This window comes from Hylobates moloch, unplaced genomic scaffold, assembly GCF_009828535.3.
Source record: "Hylobates moloch isolate HMO894 unplaced genomic scaffold, HMol_V3 SCAFFOLD_8, whole genome shotgun sequence".
Classification (NCBI taxonomy): domain Eukaryota; kingdom Metazoa; phylum Chordata; class Mammalia; order Primates; family Hylobatidae; genus Hylobates; species Hylobates moloch.
Genome location: NW_026652283.1, coordinates 52,046,781 through 52,070,603, shown reverse-complemented (window position 1 = coordinate 52,070,603; position 23,823 = coordinate 52,046,781). Strand labels below are relative to the sequence as shown.

Genomic DNA, 23,823 nt, shown 5'->3' with positions numbered 1-23,823 from the left:
CAGCCTGGGCGACCGAGCGAGACTCCGTCTCAAAAAAAAATAAAATAAAAATAAAAATAAAAATATAAACCAGGCTGGGTGTGGTTGGCTCACACATGTAATCTCAGCACTCTAGGAGGCCAAGGCAGGAGGATCACTTGAGCCCAGGAGTTCAAGACCAACCTGGGCAACACAGCAAGACTCTGTCTCTATAAAAAATCAAAATAAAAAAACCCAAACCAAACAAAAATAAATTGTAATTTTAACAAGAAAAAATGCATGCATAATTCTACCCATTCTGCACATAGACTGAAATTTTTTGTGTTTCTTTCCAGGACACATCTTTTGAACACCACCATTCTGCAACTGAACCATATTCCTCCAGATGATTTTTTTTAATTATGATTGTAAATTTAATTTTGAAAATTAATAGGTATTCAGTGTAGAAATCTGGAGTCAACATATGTATTAGGAAAAAAGCTAATATTATTATTGTATAATGTACACTATTATTGTATTTCCTTCCAGTTTTTAGGATTTAATTAATCACACTACTTAGTACATGGTACTGTATCATCTTTGGTTGGTGACAATGTGACTTCTAAATTTTATTTTATTTTATTTTTATATATATATATTTGAGATAGGATCTCACTCTGTCATCCAAGCTGGAGTGTAGTAGTGCAATCTTGGCTCCCTGCAGCTTCGACCTCCTGGGTTCAAGGCAATCCTCCTACCTCAGCCTCCCAAGTAGCTGGGACTACAGCTACAGCTGCACACCACCATGCCCAGCTAATTTTTGTATTTTTAGTAGAGATGGGGTTTCGCCATGTTGCTCAGGCTGGTTTCAAACTCCTCGGCTCAAGTGATCCACCTGCCTTGGCCTCCCAAAGTGCTGGGATTCACAGGTGGACCACCGTGCCCTACCTATTTGTTCATTTTTTTCTCTTTTATTCCTTTTCTCTTCCCCACTTAGATAATTAAGTTTTATTTAAAGTGTCTGTTATTTTTATCTGTATCTGTTCTTATAAAAAGTGAATTTTTGTTTTGTATTAATACATTTTTAATTTCTGCAAATAGCATAATGTTTTAATCGCATTTTTTCTTCATATATTTCACTGAGTACTGTTTTTAAATGCATTCATCTTGCTGTGTATGCATCTAATCCATTGCTTTTGATTGTTGCATAATATTTTACAATACAACATCTACCACATTTTAGCTATCTCCTCTCCATATGATAACTAGGTTGTCTTTGAATCCCCACAACCATAAATAGCACACAATAAATATTTTAATGCAGAACTCCTATGTGCCTGCATAAGAATTTCTTTGGGATATATCCCAGGAGTCTAACTGCAAGCTCATACAGTGTATGAGTTCTGAATTTGCATACTTCATGTCCGATTGTGCTCCACAACGGCTGTACCAGTCCATACTCCCACTGGAGTTCCAGCATCCCCACAACTCCACCAGCTGGCATTATCAAGCATTCTAATTTCTGTAGCTGGCCGGGCGCAGTGGCTCAAGCCTGTAATCCTAGCACTTTGGGAGGCCGAGGTGGGCGGATCATGAGGTCAGGAGTTCGAGACCATCCTGGCCAACATAGTGAAACCCTGTCTCTACTAAAAATACAAAAAAATTAGCAGGGCGTGGTGGCGGGCGCCTGTAGTCCCAGCTACTCGGGAGGCTGAGGCAGGAGAATGGTGTGAACCCGGGAGGCGGAGCTTGCAGTGAGCCGAGATTGCGCCACTGCACTCCAGCCTGGGGGACAGAGCCAGACTCTGACTCAAAAAAAAAAAAAAAAAAAAAAATTCTGTAGCTTAGTAGATGTAAAAGGATAGTACGTTGCTGATTTAATTAGCATTTCTGTCGTACTTTGGGCGTCTCTTCATATGCCTTTCGATTTTTGGAATTCCTCTCTGTTTATATCTTTTTCTCTCTTTTTTTGGTGATAATGTTCATGCTAACTATTTGTATGTTTTGCTTTTATTTTTTCCTAAGGGTTGCTGCCCTCTTATTTATTTACCAGAGTTTTGTGTGTTGCGTATTTCGAACATGTTCTCCCATTCTGTTTATCTAGTTATGTTGTATCTTTTTTTTTTTTTTTTTTTGGAGTCTGGCTCTGTTGCCCAGGCTGGAGTGCAGTGGCAGGATCTCGGCTCACTGCAAGCCCCGCCTCCCAGGTTCACGCCATTCTCCTGCCTCAGCCTCCCGAGTAGCTGGGACTATAGGCACCCTTCACCATGCCCAGCTAATTTTTTGTATTTTTAGTAGAGACAGGGAGTCTGGCTCTGTCGCCCAGGCTGGAGTGCAGTGGCAGGATCTCGGCTCACTGCAAGCCCCGCCTCCCAGGTTCACGCCATTCTCCTGCCTCAGCCTCCCGAGTAGCTGGGACTATAGGCGCCCTTCACCATGCCCAGCTAATTTTTTGTATTTTTAGTAGAGACAGGGTTTCACCGTGTTAGCCAGGATGGTCTCAATCTCCTGACCTCGTGATCCACCCACCTTGGCCTCCCAAAGTGCTGGGATTACAGGCGTGAGCCACCGCGCCTGGCCATATTGTCTTTTATCTAGTTATTTTGTTCAACAATGTTCTTTGTTGAACAGAAATTCTTAATTTTAATGTCATTATATTCATCAATATTTTTGTCTTACAGGCCTGGTGTGGTGGCTCACACCTGTAATCCTAGCACTTTGGGAGACCAAGGCAGGCAGATCGCTTGAGCTCAGGAGTTCGAGACCAGCCTGGGCAACATGGTGAAACCCCATCTCTACAATAAACACAAAAAATTAGCCGAGCATGGTGGCTCATACCTGTAGTCCTAGCTACTTGGGGGCTAAGGTGGGAGGATCGCTTGAGCCCAGGAGATTGAGGCTGCAGTAAGCTGAGATTGCACCACTGCACTCCAGTCCGGGTGACAAAGTGAGACCCTGTCTCAAAAAAAATTGTCTTAGAGTTTGTGCATTTGAAGTTTTGCCTTTCCTTTTCAGTCACAAACTATAATTATCTCATATTTTTCTTTGTTAGCTTTTCATACTTATTATGTTTTTAACCCTCCTAGAGTCTACTCTTATACGATGTAGAATTGTTGACATATGGTAATTATACTCTTCAAGCCTTGATATATCAGTTTCTGAGAGAGGGATGTTAAAGTCTTCAGCTACAATTATACATCTCTTGATCTTTCTCTGTAGTTGTTTTGTGTGTGTGTTTGTTTGTGTGTAGCTGGAGTGCAGTGGCATGATCATGGCTCACTGTGGCCTCAAACTCCTGGGCTCAAGTGATCCTCCCACCTCAGCCTCCTGAGTAGCTAAGACTACAGAATTGTTCCACCATGCTGGTAAATTTTTATTTTATTTTTTACAGAGATGTGGTCTTGCTATGGTGCTTGTCTTGAACTCCTGGTCTTAAGTTATCCTCTCACCTCAGCCTCCCAAAGCACTGGGATTATAGGTGTGAGCCATTGCACCTGGCTCAGTTATGTTTATTTTTTATTTTTTGAGACAAGTGGAACTGTAGCTGGGACTACAGGTGTATGCCACCACGCCTGGATAATTTTTTTTTTTTTAATTTTTAGTAGTGACAGAGTTTCGCTATGTTTGTCCAGGTTGAGTTCTGTATATTTTAAGACTGTATGATTAGGTGCATCTGTGTGTTTTGCCTGTCGTATCTATGTATTTGTCTATTGTTCCTTTTAAGAAAAAATAACGACTTTTCATCTCATCTTTTGAAACTAAAATTCCTCTTTGACAGATAATAAGATCGCAACCCAGTTCACATTTGCCTGGTTTATCTTTCTTTTTATTTTTAATCTATCTCTTTAAGTATGTCTCTAGGTCAGATGTGGTGGCTCACGCCTGTAATTCCAGCACATTGGGAGGCCAAGGTAGGCAGATCACTTGAGGTCAAGAGTTTGAGACAAGCCTGGCCAACATGGTGAAACCCTGTCTCTACTAAAAATACAAAAATTAGCCAGGAGTGGTGGTGGGCACCTGTAATCCCAGCTACTTGGGAGGCTGAGGCAGGAGAATTGCTTGGGCCTGGGAGGTGGATGTGGCAGTGAGCCGAGATCAGGCCACTGCACTCCAGCCTGGGTGACAGAGTGAAACTCCATCTCAAAAAAAAAAAAAAAAAAAAAAGTATGTCTCTTAAAGTTAGTTTACTGTTGGATGTAATTTTTAAAAATCCAATTGGTGAGATTCACTTTTTTACATTTTATGTTATTATTATATATTTATTTCTATCCTCCATTTACTCTACATTCTTTTTTTTATTTTTAATCTCCATTTCTGCTTTCCATTGAATAGGCTGAATTATCTTCTGCTGGTTTAAAATTTATACATAATTTTTTTTCCTAATGGTGGTAGCCCTTAACTTCAGACTCACACCCATGGGCTTAAGAGAGCTTCTCCCTCTCAACAGTTTGAACAAAAGCCTACACGAAAGTTCCAAGCTTGATTCTCAAAGAGTCAAGTGTTGTGTGTTCACGTTGATCAAATTAATGTTGCTGAAGCAAGGGGTATTTGATCTTCAAAGGAAACACAGAGTACCAGTCCCAAAAGAAGGGGAAAAGGAGGCTAAGAGATCATAAAATGGTATATGTCCATATCTTTCTTTTTTTTTTCCTTCAGAGATGCAGTCTTACTATGTTGCCCAGGCTGGACTCAAACTTTTGAACTGTCAAACTCCTGGCTCAAGTAATCCTTCTGCCTCAACCTCCCAAGTAGCTGGGGTTACAGTTGTGTGCCACTACAGCTAGCTTCACATCTTCTCTCATATGAAATAAACTCCCTTGAGTCTCAGCTTCTTCATCTGTGAAATGGCAATGATAATACCTATTTCCAAGGGGTGATATAAACAGCAAATTGGGTAACAGATATGAATGTTCCTTGTGAATCATCAAGTGCTATGCAAAGTTTAGTCATTATTCTCACTCTTGCATTCATCACATGGTATTATTGACATTTGTTTAGGTGTTGGTATTTATCTATAATGCTGCAAGGGAAGTATTGTCCTAGCCAGCATTCTCCCTAAAGTGTGCTGATGCACGTAGAATTCATTTTCATTTCTTGAGAATAATGAGTGAGCATGATGTCAGCACTATGTTTGACCTAGGAGTCAGTTTCCATCCAAAGAGGTCTACAGTCCTGAGGCAGCTAACTTACTAGCAGACTGGCCAGACTGCACACAGCTGAAAGCTTGGCTCCAGTTTCTTCTCTGCTTTGAGTTAGATGTGTGACTTTTGCCAGGTCACTTAAACTCTCTGAGCCTCAAAGTTGAGGCCGGGCGCTGTGGCACGCCTGTAATCCCAGCACTTTGGGCTGAGGCGGGCGGATCACGAGGTCAGGAGATTGAGACCATCCTGGCTAACACGGTGAAATCCCATCTCTACTAAAAATACAAAAAATTAGCCGAGCATGGTGGCACGTGCCTGTAGTCCCAGCTACCTGGGAGGCTGAGGCAGGAGAATAGACTGAACCCAGGAGGTGGAGGTTGCAGTGAGCTGCGATCGCACCACTGCACTCCAGCCTGGGGGCCAGAGTGAGACTCCATCTCAAAAAAAAAAAAAAAAAAAAACCCCCTGAGCCTCAAAGTACTTGCCTGAAAAATGGAGGTTGTGAGAAGACCTGCCTCTTAGAGTTGTGGTAGGATTAAGATTATATGCAAAAGGCCTTGGCCTAGGAGAAGATCTCAAGTTTATCAGACACAAATTCAAATCTCTTTATTGAGCATTTACTAATTTCCACTCTGATGCATTATGACTAGTTTAAGTGCAAGTTCTTTCTCATCTCTGAGATCCAATAAATTGATCTGTTTCCTTGGAGAAACGGTTATTTCTCTCCAGGCCTTATGTTTTCAGAATTTGGACCAGGAATCCTTGCCCCAGGATTACAGTCTCACAAGAAAAATCCTGTTTCTTATAGGCACCTGGAGTTGATAATTCTGCTTCTTTTCACACATGAAGGATTTAGTTTCAGACTAAACTGAAAGATAATGTGTATCTGCTCTGTTTACTGAGATAGGTTTTCCCTCTATGTGATTGTTCATAAACCTACAATAATCCCATGAATTAGGCCCTGATATCCCCATTTTACCGATAAGGAAGTGGAAGTTCACATAAATCAAGTGACAAAATCAAGCGACAAAATCAAGCTGATCATGAAAACGGAGGTGGGCTTTGGAGTCAGACAGACCTGAGTTAGGATTCCAGCACTGCATTTACTAGATTTTGAACTTTGGTCCAGTGACCTACTTTCTTAAGCTTCAGTGTCCTCATCTGTAAAGTTGGGATTATAATAACATATACCTTACATGCATGTTGTGAGGTTGAATTGAGACAGTATGTGTAAAGTAGAGTGCCTGGCACATGGTAATTACTCCATAAATTCTTAGACACTTGATAATTATACTGGGAGCCCAGAGCCCATAGAATCTACCTATCGAGTGCTGCCTTATAGGAAACTTCAATTATCATCAAGCTGTTTTAGAACTTTTCACTGGCCATTCAAATGGTTGCCCTTAAAAATCCCTTGAGCTGTGATTCAAGATTAAAGTCCCAGGTAGGAAATGAGGGCAACAAGATATGTATAGTGAAAGGAAACCTTGCATGGGAGTCTAGAGATCTGGGATGTAATGATGACTCTTATTCAGTGTGTGTGGGATCTTAGGCATAGCACTCTACCTTCCCAGCCTCAGTTTTATTATTTGTTAAATGGAAACTATTCTTTACCTCACTGGAGGTATAAATGCAGATGGATAAAAATGCTATTTTTGCAATTTTAGAAAGGCTGTATATGCCAGGTGCAGTGGTTTAAGCCTGTAATCCTAGCACTTTGGGAGGCCAAGGTGGATGGACTGCTTTGAGCTCAGGAGTTCGAGACCAGCCTGGGCAACATGGTGAAACCCCATCTCTACTAAAAATTCAAAAACTAGCTGGGCATGGTGACACATGCCTGTAGTCCCAGATACTCAAGAGGCTGAGGTGGGAGGATGGCTTGAGCCTGGGAGATGGAGGTTGAAGTGACCTGAGATCATGCCACTGCACTTCAGCCTGGGTGACAGAGCCAGACTCTGTCTCAAAAAATTTAAAAAAAAGCTGTGTAAATGTGGGTGCTTTCAATTTGTGTTTACTATTCTCCCCAGAGGGAGAGTAAACTGGACTCGACCATAACCTGAGACCTTCCTCCTAGAGAGCAACTACTGGGAAGCCCAGCCCTTAAGTGAGGCCTGGTTAACTATTTGTTGCTTCTGCTGCAACAACTTGTGCTCAAATATCAGTCACCAAGCCTGCTACATACTCATCCTTGCAGAAAGGCAGCACTATGCTGACCGTCCCCACCCACACCCTTCTCTAATACAGCTGTCTGGACTAAGACTGGGAGTATGGCCCAAAGGCAAGCAACCCATGGGCTTGCCAATGACCTACAAATGTGTCTTGGCTCCTGAAATATGAGTTGGACAAATCAATATTTCTCTCTCAGGAATTTGAATCAGGCAGCATGAGGTGATTGAGGCAATTAGCAGCAATAAAAACTATGACTAACAGGATGTAAAGAGAGAGGCCATGAGGTTGAGTAGGGGTATGTGTGGGAGGAGAGGGAGTGTAGATGATGACAAACCAAAGGGATAAAGAAGCAGAAATTATGAATGAACAGATCTATGAAGTAGAAAAGATAATATATGGATAGACAACAGATATTTCTAGAGTTCCTTCTACGAGCTGGAAACTGTGTTTGGCTCTGAACATAAAGTGACTAAAACACAGCCTCTGCCTTCACAGCACTTAATTTTAGTGGGGAAGAGAGACAAACAAGCAAACAAACACATAAATAATTACAATTTTTTTTTTTTTGAGACAGAGTCTCACTCTGTTGACCAGGCTGGAGTGCAATAGCATGATCTTGGCTCACTGCAACCTCTGCCTCTCAGGTTCAAGAGATTCTCCTGCCTCAGCCTCCTGAATAGCTGGGATTGCAGGTGCGTGCCACGCCTGGGGAATTTTTGTTTTGTTTTTTTTTTGTTTTTTTTTTTGAGATGGAGTCTCATTCCGTTGCCTAGGCTGGAGTGCAGTGGTGCTATCTTGGCTGACTGCAGCCTCCACCTCCCAGGTTCAAGCAATTCTCCTGCCTCAGCCTCCCAAGTAGCTGGGATTACAGACGCCCACCACCACACCTGGCTAATTTTTGTAATTTTAGTAGAGACAGGGTTTCACCTTGTTGGCCAGGCTGGTCTGGAATTCCTGACCTCAAGTGATTTGCCCACCTCGACCTCCCAAAGTGCCAGATTACAGGTGTGAGCCACCACACCTGGCCAACAAAAATTTTTTTTTTTTTTTTTTTGAGACAGAGTCTCGCTCTGTCGCCAGGCTGGAGTGCAGTAGTGCTATCTTGGCCCACTGCAACCTCTGCCTGCCGGGTTCAAGTGATTCTCCTGCCTCAGCCTCCTGAGTAGCTGGGACTGCAGGCATGCGCCACCACGCCCAGCTAATTTTTTTTTTTGGTAGAGACGGGGTTTCACAATGTTGGCCAGGATGGTCTTGCTCTCTTGACCTCGTGATCCGCCCACCTCGGCCTCCTAAAGTGCTGGGATTACAAGCATGAGCCACCGCACCCGGCTAACAAATTGTTTTAAAGGCTAAGAAGAAAACAAATATGGGGCCAAGATGGAACATATCAGGGAGGGTCACTGATGATCTTGGCAGGAGTAGGGAGGGACCTACTTAAGAAATAGCATGATTCTAATTAATGGTGTCCAGCTTTAAAAAAACATTTTAAAATAATAATTTAAAAAAGCAATGGGAGGGAGAGTCTCTCTGGACAGAAAATTAAAATGACACCTGAAGAATGAGAAGGATCCAGCTGTGTGAAGATCAGAGAAAACAGTATTTGAGATTTCTCAGAATAGGGGATTTAAAAGGAAAAAAGAAGAATACTTGAGATAGAGGATGTTTAAAGCCTGCTGGCAGGAAAGAGCTTATCATGTTCAAGGAAGACGATGGGGGTTGGGGTGTGAAAGCCATGTGGATGGAGCAAAGGAAAAGGAAGCATGAGATGAGTTGGGAGATATAGGCAGACGATAGGTCACACAGGCCTCTATAGGTCTTGGTAAGGAGTTGGGAATTTAGTTCCAGTGTAGTGAGAAGCCATCAAATATTTGATGCTAGGTAGTGACATGATCTAGCATAGTGTGGCAGATAAGCTTGAAGGCTAAGCAGTCAACCTGGGTTCAAACCTAAGTTCTACCATTTACTGGCTGTGTGCCTAAGGCTGTGTGACCTTGGGCAAATTTCTTAATCTCTCTCTGCCCTAGTTTCCTTATCTGTAAAATTGAGGTAGGTTTGGGTTTTACTTCATGGAGTTGTTGTATAGATTAGATATATGTAAAACAGTTCCTGGCACATAATAGACACTAATAAATGTAAGCTCGTATTATTATTTTGTTTTTAGAAAGGTCATTGTAGCTGTTGCATGGAGAATGAATGTGGGGGCATAAAAGGAAGAGGGTAAAGAATAGGTGAGGGGAGGCCAGTTATGAGGCTTATGAGTAGCCTGGGTAAGAGATGATGAGCGAAGTGATGGTGGTAGACACAGAGAGAAATGGACTAATTTGACACAATTTTGGAGGTAAAATTTTCATATTTTGCAGATGGATTGGACATGGGGGTTGAGGAAAATGGAAGAATCAAGAATAACTTCTAGGTTTCTGGCTAGAGTAACCAGCGGGATGGAAGTGACATTTACAGAGATTAAGAGCCAAGGCGAAGTAGGTTTGGCAAGGAAATTAGGAGTTCTATTTTAGACATGTTAAACCTGAGATGTATTAAGACATCCAAGTGGATGCCTATTAGACAGTTGGCTATACATTTTGGAGACCAGAAGAGAGGTCTGGGATAAAGATGTAAATTTGGAAGTCATTAGCATGATCAGCATTTGAAGACACAGAAATAGTTGAGATCATCTAGGAAGAGAGTCTGCAGAGAGAAGTGAAGGGAGCCAAGAAGAGTCCAAAAGATTTTAGGGTGGTGGAATAGACAAGGAAAGTGAGGACAGACCTGCGAAGAGAGAGTAAATCAGAAGAATGTGGTATCACAAAAACCAAGAGACGAGAGGGTTTCAAGAAAATTGGAGAGGTCAGCTGGTGGAAAGGTCAAATAAGACTAAGGAAAATATTGGTCACTGATGATCTTGGCAGGAGTAGGATCAGTGAAGCGGGTGGTCTAAGTAAGAATTAAATAAGTTGAAGAATGAATTAGAGGTGTGCTTGCTTTGACAGCATATTTACAAAAAAAATGGAACAATACAGAGAAAATTGGCTTGACTCCTACACAAGGATGACACATCTGTGAAGCATTCTATATGCTTTTTGTATAGATTTTTATTTTGTGACAATGTTTACCTTTACATATTTAAAAATGGAATTAAATAAACAAGAATGGAAGGGATCTTAAAACTGAATATAAACAGAAACAGGTGAACCAAACTATATTTAAATAAGTAATATAATCACTCTGAAGGAAAAAAAATGAATCCAAATACTTTGGAAAACAGTACTTGAATATACACCTTTTGTCTAAAAACAGAACAAAACTGCAAACAAATCTTGAACCCTGTTTAGTAGATTGTTTTTGTTAGCAGAATGGATGTAGCAATTCTATTTTGTTTATATCTTGTTTATTTATTTATTTATTTATTTATTTATTTATTTATTTTTGAGATGGAGTCATGTTCTGTCACCCAGGCTGGAGTGCAGTGGTGCGATCTTGGCTCGCTGCAACCTCTGCCTCCCAGGTTCAAGCGATTCTCCTGCCTTAGTCTCCCTAGTAGCTGGGATTACAGGCATGCACCACCATGCCTGGCTAATTTTTGTATTTTTTAGTAGAGATGAGGTTTTGCCATGTTGGCCAGGCTGGTCTCAAATTCCTGACCTCAAGTGATTTGCCCGCCTTGGCCTCCCAAAGTGCTGGGATTACAGGCATGAGCCACTATGCCCGGCCTATATCATAATTTTAAATAAATGAATAAAGACATTGATGTTGTTGAGAGCCAGAGTTCTTACTGTGGGAAAAGGGAGATGCAAATGAGGAATAGGAGAAAGAACCCTGTGGTGTTAAACTGGAATTAAAGTATCAGTAACGAATTCTTAATTTAAAATGGTTGAACGGGGCTGGGTACAGTGGCTCATGCTTGTAATCCTAGCACTTTGGGAGGCCAAGGTAGGAGGTTTGCTTGAGGCCAGGAGGTCGAGACCAGTCTAGGCAACATAGTGAGATCCCATCTCTATACAGAATTTAAAAATATTAGCTGAGTGTAGTGGCCTGTAGTCCTAGCCTATTCCAGAGGCTGAGGTGAAGGGATTACTTGATCCCAGGAGTTCAAATCTGCAGTGAGCTATGATAGCATCACTGCACTCCAGCCTGGGAAACAGAGTGAGACCTTGTCTCTGTTAAAAATAATTATAATATCATGGACACAGGAAGGGGAACATCACACTCCGGGGACTGTTGTGGGGTGCAGGGAGGGGGGAGGGACAGCATTAGGAGATACACCTAATGCTAAATGACGAGTTAATGGGTGCAGGAAATCAACATGGCACATGGATACATATGTAACAAACCTGCACATTGTGCACATGTACCCTAAAACCCTAAAGTATAATAAAAAAAAAAAAGAAAAGAAAAAAAATTATAATAATAATTAAAGAAAATTAGGTTGCTATTTTTCTCCTTTGGCTCTGTTTACTAAAATGGCCTAGAAGCAATTACACTCCGATAGGAATGAGCACATCTGATGCCCAAATCTTGGTTTCTAAATACCATTCCCCACTAAAGAGTAGCTCTTTGGAGAAATGGCTCATTTTCAGGACTAGGCAGTGAAAGTACAAGATAAGCCTGGAACATCTTATTATGCCAGAAAGCAAGGAGGTGTTAAAAAAAAGTGATGAAGACATGTCAAAAGGACACAGGAGCTAGTTTGAAGAGGCTCTCATTGGCCAAACCTGGGACAAGTTGAACATTTAAAAAATAATAAGGGTAATGGTTTATAACTCATTAAATTAAGAATACATTAGTTTATACTCATGATAATAATTAGAAAGAAGGAAATTCTCTCTGTGTTCTTGCTTACAGTAGAATGCCAACTAAAAAATGTAGATGGAATGATAGAAGTAGAAAATCACCAGTTTGCAACTATCACAGTAATTGATTCAGACAAGAATTATCAATGAGTGTTGAAACCATTGGGCAAAAGTTTGAAGACGAACAGGATATTTACATAGTTTCAAAGTCCCTCTCTACAGATTACCATTACTTACATAGGAAAAAATACTCTACAGTGAAGAAATCTGGTAGATACCACCTTAATCCGCTGATCAAAGTGAACACCATCAATAATGGGACCAAGTGACACCATGTTTCTCCCCATATGATGCACTGAGAAGGACACAACATCACATAACTAGTATTTCTGCCTGGAAAAACATGTAAATCCCTTCACGAGAAAACATGAGACAAAGCCAAACAGGGGGAGACACTACAGAACACCTGGCCAGTACTCTTTAAAAATGTGAATATCATGAATAATAGTGAAAGACTGGGGAACTATTCTATATTAGAGACTAAGGAGTTATAACAGGCTAGGTGTGGTGGCTCACACCTGAAATTCCAGCATTTTAGGAAGCAGAGACAGGAGGATCACTTTGAGGCTAGGAATTACAGACCAGTCTGGGCAACATAACGAGACCCCGCCTCTACAAAAATAATTTTTTAAAAAATTAGCCGGGCATAGCGGTGCATGCCTGCGGTACTAGCTAGCTAGTATGGAAGCAGGGGTGGGAGGATCGCTTGAGCCCAGGAATTCAAGGTTGTAAGTGAGCTGTAATTGAACCACTGCCCTCCAGCCTGGGTGACAGAGAGCGATTCTGTTTCTAAAAAATAATAATTAAAAGAAAAAAAACCTTTTTAAAAGTCATGACAGTTAAGTATAATGCATTACCTGGATCAGGTGCTGGATCAGAACCTGGATGGGGGAAAATACTGCTATATAGGACATTATCAGGCCAATTAGTGAAATTTGAATATGGACTGTATATAAGCACTATGTCGATTTAAAATTTCTGGATTTGATTGTCATACTGAGTGGGTATGTAGGTATGTAAGAGAATGTCCTTGTTCTCAGAAAATACACACTGAAATATTTAAGGTATTAGGGGTAACTACTGCAATTCAAATGGCTCAGGAAAAAATATACATATCCATGTATATGCATGTAGGCATATGGCCACACATGGGAACTTCTGGGGCATCTGGGAATTCTTTGTAATATTTCTGCAGCTCTTCTGCAAGTTTGAGATTATTTCAAAGTAAAAAGTTAAAAAATAAAGTGTAAGGCCGGGCACGGTGGTTCATGCCTGTAATCCCAGCACTTTGGGAGACAAGTCCTGCAGGGGGGGGGTTAACATTTGAGGTCAGGAGTTCGAGACCAGCCTGGCCAACATGGTGAAACCCTGTCTCTACTAAAAATACAAAAATTAGCCAGGTTTGGTGGCGTCCTCCTGTAGTCCCTGCTACTTGGGAGGCTGAGGCAGGAGAATCACTTGAACCCATAGGCAGAGGCTGAAATGAGCCAACATCAGCCCAATGCAATCCAGCCTGAGTGACAGAGTGAGATTATTATTTTGTTTTTAAAAAATATATAAAAAGTAATAATAATAATAAAGCATAGATGAAGAAATAGAAACAGTATGGAGATAACTCTTTAGAAAATTTCGCTGTGAATGGGATCAGAGAAATGGAGCCAGAAATAGAGTCAGCGTCATAAAATAGCTCTTTAAAGATAGAAGAAACTAGATTTGTTCACCGATCAGAGAACCAAGGTGGACTTCAGTCTCTCCTCTTCAAGACGAGGGACTTAGATCAGACATCCTGTAAGGGCCTTTCCACCTCAGGCCCTTAGTGACTCTATGACTCTCCTACCCTCTCCTAGATGCCTAGAGCTCGTCTGAAAACACGTTTTATTCCTTAAACTGCAACCAGGAAAAGACATTTGAGCCACCACCACTTGAGGGCAGTAGAAAATGATGCTGCACGCGATTCTGGTGGTTTTATTGTTTTGGCTGCTGGAACAAAACAAAGGCCTTCACATGATTTTCTCTCAAATGTCTTAGGGCAAATAAAGGTCTTGTGAACACACCACTTTTTCCAAATGTTTTAAACAAGAAAGGCCCAACATAAGTCATAACAGGGGGTTGAGGAGAGGAGTAAGAGGATGAGAGGGTCTCACATCTTGAAAAAAGCTGGCACATTGTAAGTTTAATAAAGAATAACTGATAACAGAAAAATTAGAGCCTGTCAGAATTGAAAGGGATCCTACAGGAGGGTGAATAGAGCCCCTTCGTTTTATAGGCAGGACCCTGGGTCCAGGGGAGGGAAGGGGCTTGCCCAAAGCCACAGTGACATGGTAGAGAAATTAATGGTTTCAATACTTATCTGGTTAGCCTGTGAAGACAGAGATTCTGATATTTTCAAATGACATAATAAACGTCACTTGCAAAAAGCTTAGCCCCATCATTGGTATTGGCACTGAGTTCTGAAAACACTGTGACAACACAGTTGTGAGGCTGTGTCTCTTGTGGCTTCCTCTCCCTGGGAGGATCTGACTGTTCACCTTTAATTCTTATCCACTTCAATGGGTCTGAATGCCCTGGACAGCATAGTACTGATCCTATCCAGCCCGCTCCTCACCTCTTTCTGAGAGGAGCTTCAGATTGCTGAGGGATCTTAGACTTTCCTACCAACATTAGGGGATGAAGTTGAAGGCCATTTGGAAGAAAAAGTGAATGAGCATGTGACAGAACATTATTTGGAAAGAAACAACATTATCATTGCCATAGAGGGGAGATGATCTTAAAAGGACAATCAGAAAATCCAAAGCATAAAACTTCCCTAATATAACTTAAGGACATGATGGAGAATAAAATTACTAGACTATTCAAAACAAAAAAACCAGTATGACTTCATAACATGATAAACAACCGGGAGCATTTTTTTTTTTTTGAGATGGAGTCTCGCTCTATCGCCCAGGCTGGAGTGCAGTGGCGCTATCTCAGCTCACTGCAAACTCCTCCTCCCAGGTTCAAGTGATTCTTGTGCCTCAGCCTCCCGAGAAGCTGGAACTACAGCATGTGCCACCACTCCCGGCTAGTTTTTATATTTTTAGTAGAGATGGGGTTTCACCATGTTGGTCAGGCTAGCCTCGAACCCTTGACCTCATGATCCACCTGCCTCGGGCTCCCAAAGTGCTGGGATTACAGGCGTGAGCCACCACGCCCAGTCAGCATCAATTATTTAGAATAATAACCTCTAACCCCTAACCTCATTATTATCTATTCCTCTGCAAAAAAAAGAAAAGAAAAGAAAATGCCCAGGCATTAGCCTGGCATTCAAAAATCCCTTGCCTCTTCCAAATAATTTTCTAGTCTCATGTCCTGCCATAGCTCCCACCCTGCACTCCAACCTCTCTTTTCTGAGCACTCACTGCAATGGTATAACTGTGAACATTTATTCAGGCCATGTGCTGCATTTGCTCCATTTTGAGGCTTGATTCAAATGCCACCTGCTTTGGAGGCTTTCCTCGATCTGACCCTCACGTTTACTTGCAGCTAGCTTCCTTTTGGCTCCCACAGCCATTTCATGTACTTCCCTCTTTTTTTTTTCTTTTCTTTTTTTCTTTTTCTTTCTTTCTTTTTTTTTTTTTTTTTTTTTTTTTTTGAGACAGAGTCTTGCTCTGTTGCCCAGGCTGGAGTGCAGTGGTGCGATTTCCACTTACCGCAACCTCCGCCTCCTGGATTCAAGTGATTCTCCTGCCTCAGCCTCCAGAGTAGCTGGGACTACAGGTATGCACCGCCATGACCAGCTAATTTTTTGTATTTTTTTTAGTAGAGATGTGGTTTCACCATGTTGCCCAGGCTGGTCTTGAACTCCTGAGCTCAGGCAATCTGCCCACCTCAGCCTTCCAAAGTACTAGGATTACAGGCGTGAGCCACTGCACCCGGCAGCATGTACTTCTCTTTAATATTTATTTCATTCTGTCTTGTCTTTCCCATCACAGAGTGAGCACTTAGAGGGCATGAACTGCATCTTAATATTATGATTTTTTTAGAGGTTGCTTCCAGTTATTAATAATTATCTACCATTTATTAATTACCAATTAATAATTACCAATTATTGATAATAATCTACCAATAATCTTACTTATCTTGCTAAATCTCCTGTTTTTCAGCTCACTCCTTCCAACACCCTGACTCCAACACTTCTCTGATCCCTCCCTGGGCCTTACAATCCAGTGATGCTAGTATCTCTTCACCATTCCTCACCTATCTTGTGTCCTCACTTCCCTTTTAACCCACCTAGATTCCAAGGTCCAATGTTAAAATCACTCCCTTGATAGGTCCTCTTCCCTCTTGCCTCCTCTTGCATTCTCATTTTGCTTCACAAGATCCCTACCCTGAACAATCTAACTCTACCTACTGTCTGCCTTTGGGAAAGTGGATGAAGAAAAACCCACAACTGTGTCAACTGGACTCTTAAAATTCATCGCCACTGACCTCAAGTGGGCTTTTAATGCTACCTGGGAATCATACTACCTTTTCAAGTCCATCCACTTTTCCTAAATGCTTATTTCATAACTTTTTTCAAACTTTTCATATCCTCTCCTTTTCCCTCCCTCTTAGCAGATAACCCATCCACCTGCATCCATGCCCACATACTCAGCCCTCTTCGGTATTCTCAAAGCCAGTTCTTTCCCCTGCACTCCAGCAATTCCCTCTCTTGCTTGTATCATCAGTGTTTCCTCTTCTACCAGATGATTCCATTCACTTTTTTAAAAATGCCGCGTTATTGCTCACCTTAAGAAAAGAAATCTCTCTTGATTCTGTATCCCTTACTAGGTATCACACCATTTCTCTGCTCTTCATTTCAGCTAAACATTTCTAGAGAATTATCTGTTTTTCTTGACTCCAAGTCCTCTCTTTTCATTCTCTCTCAAGCCTCCTCTAATTATACTTTTCTTTCTCCTTCCCCTGAAACGATTACCAAGGTCACCAAAGACTTCCACGTTGCTAACTCTGGATATTAATTGCAATCCTCATCTAACTAGCTCTTTGATAAGATTTGACATGCTTTCTCACTCCTTCCTTCCTTGTTCCTTCCTGAAACACGTTGCTCATTTGGCTCAAGGACAGACATCATACTCTCCTGGTTTTCCTCTAAGCTCACTTGCTCTTTCTTTGGTCCCCTTTACTAGTTCCTCTTCATTTCCCTGAGTCCTAACATTGGAATGGCCCAGGGCTTGGTAGTTGGACTTCTTGGGTTCTATTATAGACACTCTGATGCACAGACAGTCTCACCCAATCTCATGGCTTTAAATGCCTCCATATGCTAATGACACTCAAATTTATATCACCAACCCAGGCCTCTCCCCTGAACTTCAGACTCTTATTCCAACCGCATCCTTGACATTTCAACTTGGATATCTAAAAGTGTATCAAATTTAGTCAAAGGCCAAATTCCTGATATTCTCTCTAAATTGGCTTCTTCCATAGTCTTACTCATCTCAGTAAAAAACAATTTCATTAATCCAGTTGCTCAGGCAAAATCCCTGGCATCATCTGTGACCCTTTTCTTCCTCTCATACCTCATCCTTAATCCTTTAGCAAATCTGGTGTGCTCTACCTTCAATATATACAGAATCTGACCACTTCTTACCACCTCTCACCACCAAGCCATCATCATATCTGGATTATTGCAATAATCTTATATTTGTTTTATCAATTTCTGCCCTTGTTGATCTACAGTTTATTTCCCCACAATAGTCCAAATAATATTTTTCTTTAAATGTATGTATGTATGTATGTATGTATGTATGTATTTATTTTTAGACAGAGTCTTGCTCTGTCACCAGGATGGAGTGCAGTGGCGTGATCTTGGCTCACTGCAACCTCTGCCTCGCAGGTTCCAGTGATTCTCCTGCCTCAGCCTCCCAAGTAGCTGGGATTACAGGCACACGCACCACCACACTCATCTAGTTCTTTTGTATTTATAGTAGAGGCAGGTTTTCACCATGTTGGTCAGGCTGCTCTTGAACTCCTGACCTCAGGTGATCTGCCTGTCTCGGCCTCCCAAAGGGCTGGGATTACAGGTGTGAGCCACCGCACCTGGCCCTATTTTTTTCTTTTTTGCAATGGAGTCTTGCTCTGTCGCCCAGGCTGGAGTACAGTGGCCTGATCTCGGCTCACTGCAGCCTTGGCCTCCCGGGTTCAAACGATTCTCCTGCGTCAGCCTTCCGAGCAGCTGGGATTCCAGGCATTTTGATATGTTTAGTAGAGGCAAGGTTTCACCATGTTGGCCAGGCTGGTCTCAAACTGACCTCAAGTGATCCGCCTGCCTCGGCCTCCCAAAGTACTGGGATTACAGGTGTCAGCCACTGTGCCAGGCCATAATTTTAATTCTTTTTACAGACAGGGTCTCAGTCTGTCACCCAGGCTGGAGTGCAGTGACACAATCATAGCTCACTGCAGCCTCAAATTCTTGGGCTCACCATGCCTGGTTAATTTTTTTTTTTTTAAGAGATGGTCTTGATATGTTGTTCAGGCTGGTCTTGAACTCCTTGGCTTCAAGGAATTCTCCAGCCTCAGCCTCCCGAAGTGCTGGGATTACAGGTGTGAGCCACCGTGCCTGGTTTATTTGTCTTTTTCTTGTTGAGTTGTAAGGGTTCTTTATATATTCTAGTTAGAATTCACTTGTCAGGTATACGATTTGCAAATATTTTCTCCCATTCCTTGGATTGTCTTTTCACTTTCTTGATGGTGTCCTTCGAAGTACAGAAGTTTTGATGACATCCAGTTTATCTAATTTTTCTTTTGTTGCTCTGCTTTGGTGTTATATCTAAGAAATCATCGCCTCATCTAATAAAGATGGTTTACATCTATGTTTTCTTCTTAGAGGTTTTTTCTTTTTTTTTGAGACAGAGTCTCACTCTGTCACCCAGGCTGGAGTGCAGTGGCGTGATCTCGGCTCACTGCAAGCTCTGCCTCCCAGGTTCATGCCATTCTCCTGCCTCAGCCTCTCCGAGTAGCTGGGACTACAGGTGCCCGCCTCCACGCCCGGCTAATTTTTCTGTATTTTTAGTAGACACGGGTTTCACCGTGTTAGCCAGGATGCTCTCGATCTCCTGACCTAGGGATTCACCCACCTCCACCTCCCAAAGTGCCGGGATTACAGGCGTGAGCCACCGCACCTGGCCTCTTCTTAGAGTTTTATACTTAAGCAACTCTTAGATTCTTCTAAGAATTTTGTAGTTTTACAATTAGGTCAAGGATCCATTTTGAGCTAGTTTTGGCATCTGATATGAGGTAGGGGTCCAACTTCATCCTTTTGCATGTGAATATGTAGTTGTCCCAGTACCATCTGTTGAAAAGACTATTCTTTCCACCATTGAATTATCTTCATACCCTTGCTGAAAATCAATTGACTATTAATGTATAGAGTTAGTTTTGAACTCTCAATTACATTCCATTGGTTTATATGTCTCTCTTTATACCAGTACCATGCTATCTTGACTACTATACCTTTGTAGTAAGATTAAAATCAGGAGCCTGTAATCTCAGCACTTTGGGAGGCCAAGGCGGGCAGATCATGAGGTTGGGAGATCAAGACGATCCTGGCTAACACAGTGAAACCCTGTCTCTACTAAAAATACAAAAACAAAAAATTAGCCAGGCGTGGTGGCAGCCATCTGTAGTCCCAGCTACTCGGGAGGCTGAGGCAGGAGAATGGCAAACCCAGGAGGCAGAGCTTGCAGTGAGCCGAGATCGCGCCACTGCACTCCAACCTGGGCAATACAGCGAGACTCTGTCTCAAAAGAAAAAAAAAAAAATTCAGGAAGCATGAGTCTTCCAACTTTGTTCTTCATTTTTAAGATTATTTGGCTATTCTGAGTTACTGGAAATTCCATATGAATTTTAGAATCAGCTTGTCAATTTATACAAAGAAGCCAACTGGTATTCTAATAGGGATTGCACTGAATCAGTAGATCAATTTGGGGAGTATTACCATATCAACAACCTTAAGTCTTCCAATTCATGAACATGAGAAGTCTTTCCATTTGTTTAGGTCTTCTTTACTTTCTTTCAATGATATTTTGTAGTTTTTATTTGCAAATCTTGTACTTCTATTAAATTTATTCTTAAGTATTTTTTCCTTTTGATGTTATTGTAAATGGAACTGATATTTTTTATTCTTTATTTTTGAGACAGTCTCGTTCTGTCACCCAGGCTGGAGTGCAGTGGCGCAATCTGGGGTCACTGTAACCTCTGCCCTGGAGGGCTGAAGTGACTGTCCCACGTCAGCCCCCTGAGGAGCTGGGACTATGGGTGTACTCCACCATGCCTAGCTAATTTTTGCATTTTTTTTGCAGAGACAGGGTTTCACCATGTTGCCCAGGCTGGTCTCAAACTCCTGACCTCAAGCGATCAACCCAACTTGACCTCCCAAAGTGCTGGGGTTACAGAGGTGAGCCACTGTGCTGGGCTGGAATTGATTTTTTAATTTCATTTTCAGTTTTCTTTTTTTCCCCGAGACAGAGTCTCACTCTGTCACCCAGGCTGGAGTGCGGTGGCGGGATCTTGACTCACTGCAACCTCCACCTTCTGGGCTCAAGCAATTCTCCTGCCTCAGCCTCCCAGGTAGCTGGGACTTACAGGCATGAGCCACCATACCTGGCTATCATTTTCAGATTATTCATTGCTAGTGTATAGAAATACAATTGATTTTTGTATATTAATGTTGTATCTTGCAACTTTGCTGAACTCATTTATTCCAATAGATTTTTGTTTGTTTCTTTAGGATTTTCTATATATACAAGATCATCTCATCTGCAAATATAGTTTTACTTCTTTTTCTTTTTTTTTTTTTTTTTTTGAGACGGAGTCTCGCTCTGTCGCCCAGGCTGGAGTGCAGTGGCGCGATCTCGGCTCACTGCAAGCTCCGCCTCCCGGGTTCAGGCCATTCTCCTGCCTCAGCCTCTCCGAGTAGCTGGGACTACAGGCGCCCGCCACCACGCCCGGCTAATTTTTTGTATTTTTAGTAGAGACGGGGTTTCACCGTGGTCTCGATCTCCTGACCTCATGATCCGCCCGCCTCGGCCTCCCAAAGTGCTGGGATTACAAGCGTGAGCCACCGCGCCCGGCCAGTTTTACTTCTTTTTCAATATGGATGTTTTTTATTTTTTTCTTGCCTAATTGCCCTGGCTGGAAACTCCAGTATAATGCTGAATAGAGTTACCTTTCTTGTTTTTTTTTTTTTTTTTTTTGAGACAGAGTCTTGCTCTGTCACCCCCAGGCTAGAGCTCAGTGGTGTGATCTTGGCTTACTGCAGCCTCTGCCTCCTAGGTTCAAGAGATTCTTGTGCCTCAGCCTCCCAAGTAGCTGGGCCTACTGGTGTGTGCCACAGTGCCTGGCTAATTTTTTTTTTTTTGTATTTTTAGTAGAGATGGGGTTTTGCCATGTTGGCCAGGCTGGTCTTGAACTCCTGACCTCAACTGCTCCACTTGCCTTGGCCTCCCAAAGTGCTGGGACTACAGGCATGAGCCATCGTGCCCTGCTGGTTACCTTTCTATAACATGATTTTGGATTTTTATTTTCCTTCCTGGGAACCTTTCAATGACTCCACATTGCCCTCAGAATAGACTTCACTTTTTATTAGCTTACAAGGCCAATTTAAATCTCACCCCAGGCAGGCACCCAGGCACAGTGACTCACATCTGTAATCCCAGCATTTTGGGAGGCTGAGACAGGAGGATTGCTTGAGTCCAGGAATTCAAGACCAGCCTGGGCAACATAGTGAGACCCAGTCTCTATAAAAAATAAAAACATTATCCAGGTATGGGGACATGTGTCTGTAATCTCAGCTGCTCAGGAGGCTGAGGTGGGTAACTGCCTGAGCCCAGGAGTTTGAATCTACAGTGAGCTATGATTGCACGACTGCACTCCATCCTGGGCGGCAGAGTGAGTCCCTGTATCTAAAAAAAATTTTTTAAAAAGATAACCTAATTCTTAATCACCATCATCATCATCATCACCATCATTATCGGATAGTCCCCATTTGCTGAGCACTTACTCCCCATGTCTCAGATACTATGCAAAGTGCTTTATAATCTTTGTCTATTTAATTCTTTTACTCATTCTGTATGGTAGTCTGCATGAAACTGAGGGTCAAAGAGTTTTAATAACTTGACCATGGTGTTGTAGCTTACAGGTGGAGGACCTTGATTCAATGTCAAATTTGATTCCAAAGTCCAGCCTCTTAACCATTGTCCTGATGTTAGGAGTCCTAGCGTATAATTCTTACTTTTAAAAGGGTAAATAGGCCAGGCGCGGTGGCTCATGCCTGTAATCCCAGCACTTTGGGAGGCCGAGGTGGGCAGATCACGAGGTCAGGAGATCAAGACTATCCTGGCCAACTTGGTGAAACCCCATCTCTACTAAAAATACAAAAAATTAGCCAGGTGTGGTGGCACTTGCCTCTAATCCCAGCTACTCAGGAGGCTGAGGCACGAGAATCGCTTGAACCTGGGAGGCAGAGGTTGCAGTGAGCCGAGATTGCGCCACTGCACTCCAGCCTGGTGACAGAGTGAGACTCCGTCTCAAAAAATAAAAATAAAAGTAAAAATAAATTTTTTAAAAAAAGGGTAAAATAGATTCCTGATTGGGTGCTTAAAAAATCCAGGCCACTAGATTTTAAAATGCCATCAATGGAAAACAGTAAGAATCTCCTTTGCTTCCAGTGGTGATTGTGAATCTCTTGAGCTAGTTTTGGGACGCTCTTGAGCTACTTTCCCCAATGACATAAACAAACTACCACCACCTGCTAAGTGACAGATACTGAACTAGGCTCTCTCATACCAGTTGCATCATTTAACTTTCCCCAAAATCCTCAGAAGTAAGAATATCCTCATTTTACAAAAAAGAGAATCTCCAGAGAGAAACATTTCTCTCAGCCTCTTGTAGTCCAGCCATGAGTCCCTCTGGGTATTTTCTAACACCCCTTCCACCCTTCTCTGCTAGTTTCTTTCTCTGTCATCTCTACCATGCTCCATTTCACCAAACATCTCGCTCTTCTGGGCTTTGCTGACACATACTTTATGCACGGTAGGCCATGTTCAGGTGCTTGATGAGAAGTCCCTGTAGGGTTTTAACCAGGAAAATAATAAGATCTGGTTTATGTTTTAAAAAGATCATTCAGGCAGACTGCAGTGGTTCACCTCTGTAATCCCAGCACTTTGGGAGGCCAAGGCAGGTGGATTGCTTAAGCCTAAGAGTTTAAGACCAGCCTGGGCAATACGGCAAAACCCTGTCTCTACAAAAAATACAAAAATTAGCTGGGTGTGGTGGTGTGAACCTGTAGTCCCAGTTACTCCGGAGGCTGAGGTAGGAGGATCAACTAAGCCTGGGAGATGGAGGCTGTTGTGAGCTGAAATTGGATGACTGCACTCCAGTCTAGGTGACAGTGAGATGCTGTCTCAAAAAAAAAAAAAAAAAAAAATCATTCAGGCTGAGGCAGGAGGATCGCTTAAGCCCAGGAGTTCAAAGCTACAGTGAGCCATGATCCTGCCACTGCACTGCAGCCTGGGTGATGTAAATAAATAAAAATAGATCATTCAGTTTATGATATGGAGAATGAACATAGGCAAAATCATGGAAGTGGGGATATTGGTTAAGAAATTTTAGCAGTGGTCCAAGAGAAAGGCCATGGTAGTGGAGGTAGTAAAAAGTGGTCACACCTGGAAATT

At 42.2% G+C, this 23,823-nt stretch overlaps 1 non-coding gene across 1 annotated transcript; it reads left to right on the top strand.

Annotated features, from left to right (window-relative positions):
- The first annotated feature begins 10,239 nt into the window (after positions 1 to 10,239).
- On the top strand, positions 10,240 to 10,344 carry LOC116473961 (U6 spliceosomal RNA). The gene has a single exon (XR_004249519.1). It is a non-coding gene; the product is annotated as a U6 spliceosomal RNA (small nuclear RNA).
- The last annotated feature ends 13,479 nt before the right edge of the window (positions 10,345 to 23,823 follow it).